We start from the raw sequence: 17,384 nt of genomic DNA, 5'->3' as shown, positions 1-17,384 counted from the left end.
GTCAGCCTTAGACTGGGCAAGATCAGAGTCAAGTCCTGCTTCTGACATGGGCAAGTAATTTAATATGTTGATGCCCCTAGCACACTCTCTAAGACTACAGGTAACAAATGAGTTGCTGACCTGCATTGGTGGAGGAGAGTTCTCGTACTGGGAGGTTGCTCTACTGTTGAGATCACAGTTCTCCTCCCCCGCCCCCCCAAAAAGCAAGCAAACAAAAAACTTCAGTGCCTAGCACAAAGTAAATACTTAAATAAATTTTGGTCTAATTTAGTTTCATTCCAAAGGCATAAAATGCCTCCGATGTGCCAGGCTCTGTCCTAGGTATTAGGAATGCAACTACAAAATGAATCAGTCTTTGCCCTCAAAAAGCTCACATTCTAATGAGAGAAACAACACATATACATATAAATAAGTATAAATGTATACAAAATAATTTCCAGGAAACATATCCAATATGAAGGACAATTAGTTAAAAATAGAAAAAGAGGTCCAGTTGATACAATGTCAGGGAAGGAAATATGAGAATAGGAACATTCTTCACATGGGGTTGATGTGGATGGAATGAGGCATCACAGAGTAGTGGTCCAGGAAGGAAAATATGATCTAGTCAGACTACAACTCAAAAATACAGGAATACTGAGGAATAAGGACAGACTGTCAAATCCTGCCCAGTAACAAAGATAATATCTATTTGTTTGTTAGTCCCTGACAAAGGGATGAAAATGAGGGAGTGGAGGGAAGAGTGGTAAAGAAGTAAATATCTCATTTCTAAACCTCTCTAACAGTCAAGGTAGGAGTTTGAGTAGTCCTGGGGCCACACTGATTATAGAGGTGGTAGGCTATGTTTGAGATAATGGCCCATTGCACAGTACTTCTGCATTAGGACTCATTCCAGTCTTTTTTATCTTAAATATTTTATTTTTTCCCAATGACATATAAAGACAATTTTTACCTTTTTTTTTAATTTTGAGTTCCAAATTTTGTCCCTCCCTCTCTCACCTTTCCCCTCCCTGAGGCAGCAAGCAATATAATATAGGTTATACATATATAATCAAGCAAAACATATTTCCATATTAGTCATGTTGTGAAAGAAGACAGAGACCCAAAGGGGGAAAAACCATGAAAAATAAAGGAAGTAAAAATAATATGTTTCAATCTGCATTTGAATTCCATTTATTCTTTCTCTGGATGTGGATAGAATTTTTCATCATGAGCCCTTTGAAATTGTCTTGGATTATTGTGTTGCGGAGAACAGCTAAGTCATTCATACCTGATCATTATACAATATTGCTATTACTGTGTGCAATGTTCTCTTGGTTCTGCTCACTTCAGTCTGTATCAGTTAATGTAAGTCTTTCCAGGTTTTGCTGAAATTATCCTGCTTGTCATTTTTTATAGCACAATAGTATTCCATCAAAATTAGATACCACAATTTGTTCAATCATTCCCCAGTAGATGGGCATCCCCTCAATTTTCAGTTCTTTGCCACCACAAAAAGAGCTACTATAAATAGTTTTGTACAAATTTGTCCTTTTCCCTTTTTTGGATGTATTTGAGATACAGACCTAGCAGTGGTATTGCTGGATCAAAGAGTATGCACATACAACTTTGAGCAAAGTTCCAAATTGCTTTTGAGAAAGATTGGATCAGTTCACAACTCCACCTATAGAGCATTAGTGTCAATTTTCCCACATCCCCTCCAATACTTATTATTTTCCTTTTCTGTCATATTATCCAATCTAATAAGTGTGTGGTAGTACTTCAGAGTTGTTTTAATTTGCATTTCTCTACTCATTAGTAACTTAGAGCATTTTTTCATATGACTATACATACTTCTGATTTTTTCATCTGAAAACTGCCTGGTCATATTCCTTAACCACTTATCAGTTGGGGAATAATTTGTATTCTTATACATTTGACTAATTTCTCTATATATTTGAGAAATCAAGCCTTTATCAGAAACATTTGCTGTAAAAATTGTTTCCCAGCTTTCTGTTTTCCTTCTCATCTTGGCTGCATTGGTTTTTAATTTAATCTAATCAAAATTATCCATTTTACATCTAGTAATGCTCTTGATCTCTTCTTTGGCCATGATTTCTTTCCTTCTCCATAGATCTGACAAATATACTATCTCTTGCTTTTCTAATTTGCTTATGGTATCAGCCTTTGTCTCTAGATCATATACCCATTTTGACCTTATTTTGGTATATGGTATAAGATGTTGATCTATACCTAGTTTCTGCCATATTGGTTTTTAATTTTCCCAGCAATTTTTGTTGAGTAGTGAGTTCTTGTCCCAAAAGCTTTGAGTTTTTCAAATAGTAAATTGTTATGGTCATTTCTTACTGTGTCATGTATATCTAATCTATTCCACTGATTCACCACTCTGTTTCTTAGCCATTACCAAATAATTTTGATGATTACCACTTTATAATACAGTTTGAGATCTGGTATGGCTAGGGTACTTTCCTTCATATTTGTTTTCATTAATTTCCTTGATATTCTTGTCCTTTTGTTCTTCCAGATGAATTTTATTACATTTATAGCTCTATGAAAAAATTTCTGATAGTTTGATTATTATGACACTGAATAAATAAATTAATTTAGGTAGAATTGCCATTTAATTTTTTTTTAATTTTTTTTTGCTTTTCATTTTTTTTATTTAAATTTATTTATTTAACATATTTGGTTTTCAGCATTGATTTTCACAACAGTTTGAATTACAAATTTTCTCCCCATTTCTACCCTCCCCCCCACTCCAAGATGGCTTATATTCTGGATGCCCTGTTCCCTAGTCAGCCCTCCCCTCTATCACCCCCCTCCCCTCTCATCCCCTTTTCCCTTCCTTTCTTGTAGGGCAAGATAAATTTCTACGCCCCATTGCCTGTGTATCTTATTTTTTAGTTGCATACAAAAACTTTTTTTGTTTTTGAACATCTGATTTTAAAACTTTGAGTTTCAAATTCTCTTCCCTCTTCCCTTCCCACCCACCCTCCCTAAGAAGCCAAGCAATTCAATCTAGGCCACACATGTATTATTATGTATAACCCTTCCACAATACTCATGTTGTGAAAGGCTAACTACATTTTGCTCCTTCCCAACCCATCCCGCTTTATTGAATTTTCTCCCTTGACCCTGTCCCCTTTCCAAAGTGTTTGTTTTGATTACCTCCACCCCCATCTGCCCTCCCCTCCATCATCCCCCTGCCTTTTATTTTTTTTATCTTCCTCCCTCTTCTTTCCTGTGGGGTAAGATACCCAACTGAGTATGTATGGTATTCCCCCTCAGGCCAAATCTGATGAGAGCAAGGTTCACTCATTCCCCCCTCACCTGCCCTTTCCCCTCCTCCCATAGAACTGCTTCCTCTTGCCACCTTTATGCAAGATAATCCACCCCATTCTATCTCTCCCTATCTCCCTCTCTCAGTATGTTGCTCTCTCATCCCTTAATTTCATTTTATTTCTTTTAGATATCTTCCCTTCATCTTCAACTCACCCTGTGTCTGCTCTCTCTCTTTTACATATATATATAAACACACACATATATATATATATATATATACACATACATACATGTACGTACATATACACATAGATATATACATACATACACATTCACTTATATATATACATAAACATATATATATATATATATATATATATATGCATATTCCCTTCAACTACCCTAATACTGAGGTCTCATAAATCATACACATCATCTTTCCATGTAGGAATGTAAACAAAACAGTTCAACTTTAGTAAGTCCCTTGCAATTTCCGTTTCTTGATTACCTTTTCATGCTTCTCTTGATTCTTGTGTTTGAAAGTCAAATTTTCTATTCAGTTCTGGTCTTTTCACTGAGAAAGCTTGAAAGTCCTCTATTTTATTGAAAATCCATATTTTGCCTTGGAACATGATACTCAGTTTTGCTGGGTAGGTGATTCTAGGTTTTAATCCTAGCTCCATTGACCTCCGGAATATCGCATTCCAAGCCCTTCGATCTCTTAATGTAGAAGCTGCCAGATCTTGGGTTATTCTGATTGGGTTTCCACAATACTCAAATTGTTTCTTTCTGGCTGCTTGCAGTATTTTCTCCTTGATCTGGGAGCTCTGGAATTTGGCAACAATATTCCCAGGAGATTTCTTTTTGGGATCTATTTGAGGAGGCGATCGATGGATTCTTTCAATTTCTATTTTGCCCCATGGCTCTAGAATATCAGGGCAGTTCTCCTTGAGAATTTCTTGCAAGATGGTATCTAGGCTCTTTTTTTGATCATGGCTTTCAGGTAGTCCAACAATTTTTAAATTATCTCTCCTGGATCTATTTTCCAGGTCAGTGGTTTTTCCAAGGAGATATTTCACATTGTCTTCCATTTTTTCATTCCTTTGGTTCTGTTTTATAATATCCTGATTTCTCATAAAGTCGCTAGCTTCCACTTGCTCCAATCTAATTTTTAAAGTAGTATTTTCTTCAGTGGTCTTTTGGACCTCCTTTTCCATTTGGCTAATTCTGCCTTTCAAGGCATTCTTCTCCTCATTGGCTTTTTGGAGCTCTTTTGCCATTTGAGTTAGTCTGTTTTTTAAGGTGTTGTTTTCTTCAGTGTATTTTTCAGTATTTTTTTGGGTCTCCTTTAGCAAGTCATTGACTTGTTTTTCATGGTTTTCTCGCATCCTTCTCATTTCTCTTCCCAATTTTTCCTCTACTTCTCTAACTTGCTTTTCCAAATCCTTTTTGAGTTCTTCTATGGCCTGGGGCCAGTTCATGTTTTTCTTATAGGCTTTTGTTGTAGGCTTTATGACTTTGTTGTCTTCTTTAGGCTGTATGTTTTGGTCTTCTTTGTCACCAAAAAAAGAATCCAAAGTCTGAGACTGAATCTGGGCATGTTTTCGCTGCCTGACCATATTCCCAACCAACTAACTTGACCCTTGAGTTTTTCAGTGGGGTATGACTGCTTGTAGATTACAGAGTTCTATGTTCCACGTTTGGGGGGGAGGTGCCAGCTCTGTCAGACCCGCACTACTCCTTCCCCAAGAACCCCCAGTCCAGACTGGGCTTAGATCTTCAGCAGGCTGTTGCACTCCTGCTCTGATCTGCCACTTAATTCCTCCCACCAGGTGGGCCTGGAACCGGAAGTAACAACAGCTGTAGCTGCCCCACCTCCGCTGCCCCCGGGGCTGGAAGCCGAACCGTGAACTCCTTCCACTCCTGCAGCTTTTCCCACTAACCTTCTCCGCAGTCTTTGGTGTTTGTGGGTCGAGGGGCCTGGTAACTGCCGCAGCTCACATATTCAGGGCGCTAGGGCCCCCTCCGCCCAGCTTCTGTTCTGGATGGTCCACGTCGCTCAGGCTGGGCTCTGCTCCACTCCGTTCCCAGCTCCCAGCTCCCAGCTCTGTGTGGAATAGACCTCACCCAGAGACCATCCAGGGTGTCCTGGGCTGGAGCCCTGCTTCCCTCTGCTGTTCTGTGGGTTCTGCCATTCTAGAATTGGTTCAGAGCCATTTTTATAGGTTTTTGGAGGGACTCGGGTACGGAGCTCACTCTAGTCCATGCTTACCAGCTGCCATCTTGGCTCCGCCCCTTGCCATTTAATTTTAATCAGCTAGGCCTATACATGAGCAATTAATATGTTTTCAATTGTTTAGGTCTCATTTTATTTGTGTGAAAAAGTGTTTTGTAGTTGTGTTCATATAGTTCCTGGGTTTGTCTTGGCAGGTAAACTCCCAAGTATTTTATATTGTCTGCAATTATTTTAAATGGAATGTCTCTATCTCTTGCTGCTGGGCTTTGTTGGTAATATATAGAAATGCTAATGATTTATATGAGTTTATTTTATATCCTGCAAACTTGCTGAAGTTGTTAATTATTTCAACTAGTTTTTAGTTGATTCTTTAGGATTCTGTAAGTATTCAGTCATATCATCTGCAAGGAGAAATGGTTTTGTTTCCTCATTGTCTGTTTTAATTCTTTTAATTTCTTTTTCTTCTCTATATGTTGTAATAGCTTACATTTCTATTATAATATTGAACAATAGTGGTGATAATGAACATCCTTGCTTCACCCTTGATTTTATTGGGAAAGCTTCTAGTTTATCTCCATTACAAATAATGCTTACTGATGGTTTTAGATTCCTTATTATTTTAAGGAAAGCTCCATTTATTCCTATGCTCTTTACTGGTTTTAATAGGAATGGGTGTTGTATTTTGTCAAAACGTTTTCTGAATCTATTGAGAAAATCATAAGATTTCTGTTGTTTTTGTTATTGATATGGTCAATTACATGATAGTTTTCCTAACGCTGAACCAGCCCTGCATTCCTGGTACAAATCCCACCTGGTCATAGTTTATGATCCTTGTGATATTTTGTTGTAATCTCCTTGCTAATATTTTATTTAAAATTTTACTCATTCCAATCTTGTGTTGATTCTTATCTTGGGATAAGAAAGCTGTGTAATTGATGGGGGCAGGGGGCTATAGATAGAGCACAAAAGTATCTTTGTAGGGAGTAACATACATACTTAATTGGGTATAGAAATCTATCTTACCCTACAGGAAAGTAGGCATGGAAAGGGATGTGAGAAGGGGGAGGTTGATAGAAGGGAGGGCAGACTAGGGAAAGGGGTAATCAGAAGCAAAACACTTTTGAGGAGGGATAGGGTGAAAGAAGAGAGAGAATAGAATGAATGAGGGGATAGGATGGAGGGAAATACAATTAGCAATAATAACTATGAAAAAAATATAAAGCAAGCTTCTCCAATAAAGGCCTCATTTCTTTAAAATATAGAGAACTGAGTCACATTTATAAAAATAAGAGCCACTCCACAATTGATAAATTATCAAAAGATATGAATAGTTTTCGGATGAATCAATCAAAGCTATCTTATAGCCATATGAAAAAAATGCTCTAACTCACTATTGATTGGGTAAATGCAAATTAAAGCAATTCTGAGGTACTACCTCATACCTATTAGATTGGGAACAGAAAAGGGAAATGATAAATGGTGGAGTTGCCAACTAATTCAACCATTCTGTAGAACAATTTGGGACTATGCCCAAAGGGCTATGAAAACTGTGCATACCCTTTGAACAAGCAATACTACTACTAGGTCTGTAATCCAAAAGATATAAAAAGGGGGGAAAGGACCTATATGTACAAAAATATTTATAGCAACTCCTTTCTGGGGGCATAGAATAGGAAATTGAGGGGATACTCATCAACTGGGGGATGGCTAAACAAATTGTGGTATGCAATTATGGTAGAATACTATTGTGCTAAAAGAAATGATGAGCAGTATACTCTCAGCAAAACCTTGAAAGACTTACATGAGCTGATGCAAAGTGAAATGTCTTATGTACAGAGTAACTGCAGTATTGTAAGATGACCAGCTGTGAAACGACTTAGCTATTCTCAGCAATACAATGATCCAAGACAATTCTGAAGGACTTATGATAAAAATTCTATCCATCCCCAGAGAAAGAACTGATGATGCCTGAATGCAGATTGAAGCATACTTTTTTTTACTTTCTTCATTTTTCTTGGGGGTTTTTTTGGTCTATGCTTTCTTTCACAACATGACTATTATAGAAATGTTTTGCATGACTATACATGTATAACCTGTATCAAACTGCTTGCCTTCTTAATGGAGGTGGGGAGGGAAGAGGAAAGGAGAGAATTTAGAATGCAAAGTTTTAAAAATGAATATTAAAAATTATTTTTACATGTAACTGGGGAAAAATAAAATACCAAGTAAATTTTAAAATTTTCAAAAATTAAGAAAAAATATAAAAGTGTCTGTGTTCCTAGACTGTGGTCCTCTGAGGGCTACAACTGAATTAAATTGACTTCCAATCTGAGGGTCTCACTAAACAAATTTTAAAGGGCTAGAAAAGAGAAGTGAATCAAAAGCTAACATTCATAATTACCTATATGAACTACCTTGAACTTCTCTCCAAACTAACAGTTTTGTCATATTAGCATTGTTCATTAGTTAAGCCACAAGATTGACTCAGAGACAGGAAGATATGAGTTCAAATATGACCTCAGACTCTTAGTAGCTCTTGATCCTGGATAGGTCATTTATCCTCTATCTGCCTCAGTTTCCTCATCTGTAAAATGAGGATAATAATAGTACCTGCCACCAAGGGGTGTAATGAGAATAAAGATACTATCTGTAAAGTATTTTGCAGCAGTAATGTGCTATATAAATGTTGTTGTTATACCTTAGTCATTTTTCAGCCAAGTCCAACTGTTCATGACCCCTTTTGGGGTTTTCTTGGCAAAGATGCTGGAGTAGTTTGCCATTTCCTTCTGAGGTCAATACTGTTTGCTATTATTAAAATGCTGGGAGGAGCAACGGAGTAGTGAATAGAGAGCCATCCTCAAAGCCAGTAAGAGCTGGGTTCAAGTCTTGCCACCATCATATAGAATATGCTCCAGCATTGGTAGAAGGAATTTCTTTATCCCAAAGTTCCCTGTACCAATGAAATCCCAAGTTCTGACCTTAACCTTATCCTAATTAAATGGATAATGATCACAAACAACAGACAACTTGAACTTCCAAAATCATAGACTTTCAAATGAGCTTTCTGTAATCAGAGAAGTTGAGATCCTTCCTGAAATCAGTTGGGTTTGATTCCATTCAACAAATATGTCCACTGTGTCCAAGATGCTATCCTAGAGGCTATGAAGACTTTAAAAAATTAACAAGACATAGTTGTCATCCTCAAAAGTCTTGGTTCTGTCCCCTACTCATTGTAGGCTGTGGACAAGAACCTTAACTTTTCTAGGCCTCTGTTTTCCCTCACAAAAAGTGGGGATCATAGTACTTGCTCTATCTTAAAGGGCTGTTGTGAGGATTGGATGAGATAACATTGGGAAAGCACTTTGTTGACTGGTACAATGAAGAGAGCACTGGCTCTGCAATCAAGAGCCTGGGTTCAAATCCCTCCTCTGATTCTTACACCTGTATGACCTTAATCCTCATTCAAAGTCACTCAAATTCCTTGAACCTTAGTTTTCTCTTCTGTAAAATGAGGGGGTTGGACTAGATGGAAAGTCCCTTCCAACTCCAGCTCCATGCTTCTATGACTGTGAAGTATGTTACAAATGCAAGCCATTATTATACCATCATAGAGAAGAAATATGCAAATAACTACAATAAAAACTCAACTGTTAAAAGTGACAAGATGGATACAAATGAAAATCATTAGGAGCACAGAGAAAGGTGAGCTAACTTCAAGATTAAGGAATCACGAAGTGGGCATTTAATTCTGTTCTTGAGTAGAGAAGCAACTTTCCATAGGCTGGTGAGGGGAGAGAGGAAACGAGGAGAGCAGAGGCATGAAAGTAGAGGGTAGACCTAGGGTAGAATGAGTAAACTATGTAGGCTAAGTCAGATGGTTCATGAAAGGTAGATAGGATCATTACGAGGCAGTGACTGATTAGACATAAGAATAGAAGGAGAGTAAAAAGGGAAAGATCATAGACCCAAAGCTCAAAGGGACCATAGAAGTCATCTGGTCCAATCCTTCCATTTTACATATGAAGAAACAGACCCACAGGGATTAAGTTACTTGTCTAAAGTCATACAGGCAGTAAGAGACAGAACTGAAGTTTGAATTCAAGTGCTATGACTCCCAAACTAATGCTTTCCCCATTGTACCAGGCTGCTCCTATGACTTTAGGTTTTTAGCTGAGGCAACTGAAAGGGCTGTGGGGTCATTAACAGAAATTGGGGTGGAGTGGGGTTTGTTATAACCAAGGAAGGGTGACTGTGGCTTTTTTCAAGGACACTGAAATTGAGTATGCTAACAGAATTTAAATTCCTTCTTTAGTATAGAAACAATTGAATTTAGCACCTACATAGTAAGAATAATATTTTATCAGATGGATCCCCCTTCCCCAAACTGACCACATCCCAGGGGAGTTTCTCCACAGCCCTGTACACCCAGTCCTGCTTCTCACCACTGTGGTCCTCTCTTCATCACCCCAGCAAAAGTCTTAGGTAGCCTCCCATATGGGGCTAGCATCCAAGGATGTCCATCTGTCTCTCTCCTCTCCCCCTGAAACTGAATTGGTCCAACAGTTGCTAATTACCCCTCTCTTGAGGAAGGAGGTAGAGATTTCTTCAGGGAAATATTGAATTTGGTGTGTTGGCAAGACAAGATTGTGGCGTTATCTCAAGAACAGAAATAGGATGGCTCCTTGAGCCATCAAGTAACATTTAAAATGACTGAAAAACAGGGTTTGAATTTCTAAGTTAGAGAATGTGTACTGTGGGGAGTTTTTCCTACATTTCTAACAACAGAAAATAACCTTTGTTAACTTTATTTAACATATTTTTCCAATCTTTTCTTCTCCAATCAGCAAGTAGTTTCTTGTTATGGGTAATGGGAACTGAATTCTACTGGGATTCTAGACTAAAGAGCTTTCCTTGCTGTGCAAGACAGAGTCCAAAAAGGAGATCCCTATCTCATGATGCCCATCACCTGCTGCCAACAGTGCTAATATCTCATTTTGCCTGCCAGACCTGACTTAAACTTTCACTTCTTCCATAGTTGCAAGGATCATGCAGTGAATTTAGGAGGCCTTTAGACATTTTACTTTTTCCTGCAGCTCACAATCACATGCACCTTTGTTCATTTTGTTCCCTACCATCAAGAAACTTTCTCCCTTCTTCCATTTGCCTCAATTCCACAGATCTTTCAAGAACTCAGTCAAAGTCACAGCTTCTCTAAAGCCTTTTCTCACTGGCCTCACATTTAATTTCCTCTCCCTTTTACAAACCAATTTGTTTTTGTTTCCTTTGTTTTGTGCTTCTTCTGTATCCCCCACAGTTCTGAGCACATGTAAAGGCTTAATAAATGCTAGTTAATTTCTTTAAAATGCTCACAAGTACACATTCTCTCTACATATATGTATATATGTGAGTATATATAATTATATATACATATATATCTCATATACATTGTATATTATTAGTGATAGAATAGGATAAGATTCATAATTGAGTAATAATTGTTATTATTATGTTACATAATATGCAAAGTCTATTATATTAGGGTAATATAGAACAATATATCATATGTGAAATATACATATATAATATACAATATTATATAACATTGCATATAACAAAATATAAACTAATAATTAGTGATCAATCATTTGTTTATATCATATCCATATCTTACATGATGAAATTAACCCCTGCTCTCAAAAAACTTATAGTCTAGTGGGGAGAGAAGACAGAGTTTTGTAAAATCTGAGAGTTCATAAAATCTTGTAAAATCTTCAGAAAAACCTTTAAAAGTCATCTAGGGCAGAGGTGTCAAATATGCATCCAAGTGGGACTCCAACCAGATTAAAATGTAATTGGGAAATATTTAACAAAATCAATACAAATACAATAGAATATAGATATGTTAATATGTGATTTTTGAGACAATATGAGCCTGCAGGTCTCTTCATGTGCAGGTTGGTGTCCCCCATTTCTATTTGAGTTTGACATCTCTGATCTATTCCAATCTGTACCTGAAACAGCAATGCCCTCTACAACATTCCTGAAAAATGCTTTCCAATCTCTGCTTAAAGACATTCAGAGATGGGGAATTCAACACATCCATCCTACTTTGAGACAACTCTAATTGTCAGGATTTTTTTCCCTGCCACTAAGCCCAAATCTGCTTTTCTGTAACCTGCACCTCTTATTCCTATCTGGGTCTTCTGGGGTCAGTTCCTCTTCTCATGACAGCCCTTCAAAAACTTGAAAATAGCTGGCATGTTAGTGTATCATTTCCCTCCTCCCCTTCCCTGCCTCCCCACCCCCAACATTGTGTTTCCTTCTCTAAGCTAAACACCTACTTCCTTTAACCAACCTTCAAGGATTTGTGGTCTGTAGATTTTCCATTTGGACTAGCCATCCTTTGATCTAGCCATTCTATCCTGTGTATAGATTCCAATTTGCCATGGTCCTTCATAAAATGTAGTCCCCAGTATTGAACACAGTACATGAAATGTACCCTAACCAAAGTAGAGCACAACAGGATTGGATTCCTCCTGCTTCCTATACCATCTATTTCAGGCAACCTAAGATCACATTAGGTTTTCTGGCTGCCATATCACAACTAGGACTTAAATTTGCGTCCATTAAATGGTCCTTTTCAAATAAACTATTATCTAACCATGCATGCCCTCTGTGTTGGTCATGTTTAGCATTCAAACGAAAAAAAAGAAAACACTCATCTCATTTTAAGATCATTACATAGTTAATTGAATGTTATGTAATCTACATGGACATAATCCCTCATAAGGAAGGAACGAGACATATACCACCCCCTTCACTGATATTTTAAGTCCCCCACTTTAGCTGTATCCAGGCAAGTGGATTCAGTATAACTGAATGCCAGGCAACCAACTCAGCTTGGGTAACTCGCTAGCTCTAGATGGCCCAGAGATGTTAGAGAGTCATAGGATTTTATACTCACATGAACAAAAGGAGCTAGACACTCCATGCTAGCTAAGATCAGTGAACTTTAGGTGCCTTCATATGATTCATTCGTGAGTAGACCAGATAAAGCTGAATTTAGGAGCTGTTAAAATCTATTTGAAGTCAGGATCTCTACTCATGGACATTCAGGAACCACTCCAGCTGTCTCCATGTGCATATCACCCAACTAATAGCCATCCAGCCTCCGCCTGTCTAATGGCAGCCATCTCTATGGTGGGGGAGATGGTAACAGAAGGAAAAAAGGAGGGGAAGAAAATTACATGATAACTTTATTGTATATTTAAAAGGAATAGCAAGTTATACATAATATATTTGCAGTTTTGTATGCAATCATCTTTTTTTTAAATTCTACTATGTTATGGAAATACTTGTGTTATTTCATAAATTATTTTTTTTGAAAAGCCATAGTGAGAGAGACTCCACAGCTTCCCAAAGCAATCCAAAACTTTTAGATTGGTCTAATTATTAGGATTTATAATTTATAATATAGTTTATATCTTACATAGCATATTATACATGTACATTATATAAACTGTTTCTGTTTTGACCAGAAACCCTGAGGGTCTTCTCCTCCCAGACTGATTTATTTTTTTTATAAAATAGAAGAGGCCAGCCTTTGCCTCTTTTCTTACCTAGCCTTAATTATTGAATGGATGTTGCCTCAATCAAACTGAGATCTGGGAAAGACCTTAGTTTAAAAAGGCCAAGATCTCCCACTGCATCCGGGGCCATCTCCAGTCATCCTGATGTATATCTTGCAACTAGGCCCAAATGGCTCCAGAGGAGAAAGTGAGGCTGGTGACTTTGCACAGCCCTGCCTCACTTAAATTCAATTCACTTGCAAGTCATGGCATCACCTTCCTGATGCTATGATCCTCTTTGAGAATGAAGGACAAAGAACAATATAATTTATAGTGTAGTTTTCTGTTAAAGTGAGTCCAAATCTCTTTAACATCCTCTTTAACCTCTTTTTAACGTCCACCCATTGCATGCCTTTCTAACCCCTCCTCCAAATGACAGCTCGTCAACTGCTTGAAGATAATGATAATCCCCCCACCTGATCCTGAAGGGGTGTTCTCCAGGATAAGCATCTCCTTTTCCTTTCTTTTCCTTTGATTGCTCCTAATAGGAAATTTTCTTCATGCCCTTTAACATTCTGGTCATCCTCCAGCTTGTTATTATCTTTCCAAAGATGTGCTACCCACAACTGAACACAATTTCTATTTTCTCATCCAGAATTTGGTCACTGTTTCCAGCTTCCTTTCATCTATAAATCTGATAATAAGTACCTAGGACTGGAGTTAAGTTCTGTCACAGGAGAATGGTTTGGGGTGGGCTGTACTTGCTTGTTTTCCTTTGACTCTTTCCATGAGTATTTATTCTACCCACTAATTATTATTTTAAAAGGATATAGTGTTCATTTTAGCTATGAATGCCTTTACATTCCATATTTGTGTATTCTTAATATTTCTTTTTGGCAAAATGGTCTAGAAAATGTACACTAGAGAATAACTTCTTCAATCCAAACATTTTAGTAACAGTAAATTAAATTATTTAATGCCCATTGCCTTCATTTAGATGCCTCCACAGAATCAATCACTTCTGTTTTTACAAATTTATTAGGCCATAATAGAAATTGCTCGTACATTTTACTTCTGAAAATGTAAGGCAACTAAACCAAGAAACACACTTACTCTAGCCACAGACTTAGCAAAAATGCATACTTACACATGCTTGTACCATAAAATAGTCTTTCATTTATATATTGATTTTTGCTCCCTCCAGTTATGGCTCACATAGGGATTTCTTTAACAACAAAACTGGCTGTGTAAATACCCACTTTCCCCTATGTACAAAAAGGTGTCTTTATCCACTAAATCACAGCACTTTTATTTATATATATACTGAGAGGAGTGCAGAGATCCAAAATGTTAGATAATCCACATGTAAATTGTACTGTATTTTATAGTTTAAAGTAGCTGTGCCTTAGAATCTGGTCATTTGTGTCAAGGCAAAGAACAAATCCCATGTAGTGAAGATATAATTCAGGAAGACCTAAAATGTAATTTGTTGTTTCTTTAACCTATCATCTACTCCACGTTGGGAGAGGCAGTTCATTTCTCAGGTTGGTATGAAATGCCAACCTGAATTGTTCATGATCCTGCTCTTTCTCAGCCCTTCCTCAGTGTTGGTTAAACAGGTGAATTTGGAAGCTTATTTAGTCTGCAAACAAAGAAATCAATCAACTGTCTACAAAAAAAAACCCTTGAGTAATGCAAGTAATCCTGAAAACAAGATTTGTATAACTGGATTTTGATGCTATGTTTTTCACTTGATGCTTTACTAGAAGTAGAATGTTTACTGTATTTGTATGAATATAGCTAATGCCCCCCACCAAGTGGGCCAATTCCATATGATGAAATGGGAGGCCTTTTATGGGAGACCTTTTTTATTTAGTTGTTTTTCAGTTGTGTCCAACTCTCCATGACCCCAGTTGGAGTTTTCTTAACAAAGATACTGTAATGGTTTGCCATTTCCTTCTCCAGCTCATTTTACAGATAAGGAAACTGAGGCAAACAGCATTAAGTGACTTGCCCAGGATCATACAGCTAGTAAGTGTCTGAGGCCAAATTTAAGATGAGTCTTCCTGACTCCAGGCCCAACAGTATCCACTGCGCCAAGTAGCTGCAAATATTGCACCTCAGAATTCACTAAGTAAAACCTCCTCATTTAACAGATGAGCAAATTGAGGTCCAGAGAGGTTAAGTAACTTGCCTAAGGTCGCATAGACTTAAAGTGGATAAATCAGAATTTGAACCCAGTGTTCTTTCAACTACTTCACAAAGTTTTGGAATATGAATATAATAATAGCTAGCATTTGCTTTAAGGTTAGTAAAGTGATTTACAAATACTAATTTGTTTAATCTTGACAACAATCCTGGGAGATAGGTGTAATATTTATCCCTAGTTTACAGTTGAGGAAACTGAAGTAGGCTGAGGCTAAAGGACTTGCCCGAGGTATCTTGACCCGTCATGATCCCAAGTTATTTCTCAAGTCTCAACTCAAGAGGTATTTTCTGATTCTCCCACTTCTTAATGTTCCCAGTTTCCAAATCTAATTTGTGTTTATTTGGCACATATTTTGTAATGACTTATTTTTCTAATTTTGTTTTCTCTGAGTAGAATATAAGTTCCTTGAGGAGAGGGGTCATTTCATTATTTTTTATCCTTTGTATCCTCATCACAGCAACTGGCATATAATACACATTTAATGATTGCTTGCTGTATTGAATTCATTCTATCAATCAATAAATACTGATAAAGAGCCTACCATGTACTAGCCATAATGCTGGGAATAGGAGATATAAGTACAAAGAATGAAATAATCCTTACTTGCAAGGAGTATATAGTCAGGAGTATATAGGGAGGAGACAACAAGTACATATTAAAACATCTACAGCATAAGCACAAAGTGAATAAATTTGAATATATACAAAGGAGTTGAATACATAATAGTTCAGGAGGGAGGGCAGTAACAGATGGGAAAATCAAGAAATACTTCATGAAGAAGATGGTGCTTGAATTGCATCTTAAAGGAAGAGGACTCAGACTGTAAAAGGGAGCACATTTTAGGTATGTGGGGTGGCTAGTGAAAAAGCAAAGAGCAACTAGTCAGTAAACATTTATTAAGTGCCTACTATGTGCCAGACTCTATGCTAAGTACTGAAGTGGTGTATTCTGGGTAAGGAATAGGGAAAAAGTCAATTTGGCTCTATTATAGGGTATGGGAGATATCCAATGTGGCTGGAAATATAATTTGGGGCCAAGCTGTAAGGCTAAGCAGGGGGATTTCTATATTTTATTCTAGAGGCAATGGGGAAACCATTAAAATTTACAGAGTAGGGGAATTAACATCATCAACTCTATACTTATGAAAAATCACTTTGGCAGCAGTGCGTAAGATGAAATGGAGTGGGGAGAGACTTGAGGCGAGGGACCAATTAGGCAACTGTTTCAATAATCGTCAAGAAATGATAAGGAACTGAAGTCAAGTGCTGGCTGTATAAGTGGAAAAAAGAGGTCAGAGGTGAAAGATGTTGTGGAGGTTAAAATGTCAGGGTTTGTCAACTGATTTGCTATTTGGGGTGAGGGAAAGCAAGGCATCCAGGACAATGCTTAGGTTATGAACTTGGGACACTGGAAGAGATGATGAATGAATAAAGAATTTCTCCATGGCATAAAGCAATAGCTTTATTCAAATCCCCAGCTTTCAGATCACATGTATAAACATGAATGGAAAGTAGTAATAGAAAAGTTTCCGCTTTCCTGTGACCTGAATGAGCAGCACATAAATCAATGCCAAGTTTTGGGAGCCAGCCTGGCTCCATGGATTAACGGTTATCTTCATTCCTAGAGGCAAGACTCTCTCTAAACAGGGGTTCTTTACCTGATGGTTTCATAAATAGATTTCAAAGGGTCTGTGAACTTGGATGGGGGGAAATTGTATCATTATTTCAATATAATAGGTTTTATTTGCAATCCTATATATTTGACTTAGGGCAGCTAGGTGGCACAAGGGATAGAATACCAGAGCTGAAGTTAGGAAGATTCATCTCCCTGATTTCAAATCTGGCCTCAGACACTAGCTGTATGACTCTGGACAAGTCACTTAACCTTTGCCTCAGTTTCCTCATTTGTAAAGCGAGCTGGAGTAGGAAATGTAAAATCACTCTAGTATCTTCGCCAAAAAACTCCAAATAGGGTCACGATGTTGGACAACTGAAAATGACTAAACAACAGAGAAATATTTTATCAATTCAAAAACATTATTCTAAAAAGGGGTCCACAGTCTTCCCCAGATGGCCAAAGGGATCCATGA

At 37.5% G+C, this 17,384-nt stretch overlaps 1 protein-coding gene across 3 annotated transcripts in view; it reads left to right on the top strand.

Annotated features, from left to right (window-relative positions):
* Positions 1-17,384, top strand: part of SLC35F3 (solute carrier family 35 member F3) — a 543,205-nt gene that overhangs the window by 390,563 nt on the left and 135,258 nt on the right. The window lies entirely within an intron of this gene.

Source organism: Trichosurus vulpecula, chromosome 4 (assembly GCF_011100635.1).
Source record: "Trichosurus vulpecula isolate mTriVul1 chromosome 4, mTriVul1.pri, whole genome shotgun sequence".
In the NCBI taxonomy this organism is placed as follows: Eukaryota; Metazoa; Chordata; class Mammalia; order Diprotodontia; family Phalangeridae; genus Trichosurus; species Trichosurus vulpecula.
This window is presented reverse-complemented; position numbering and strand designations above follow the sequence as displayed.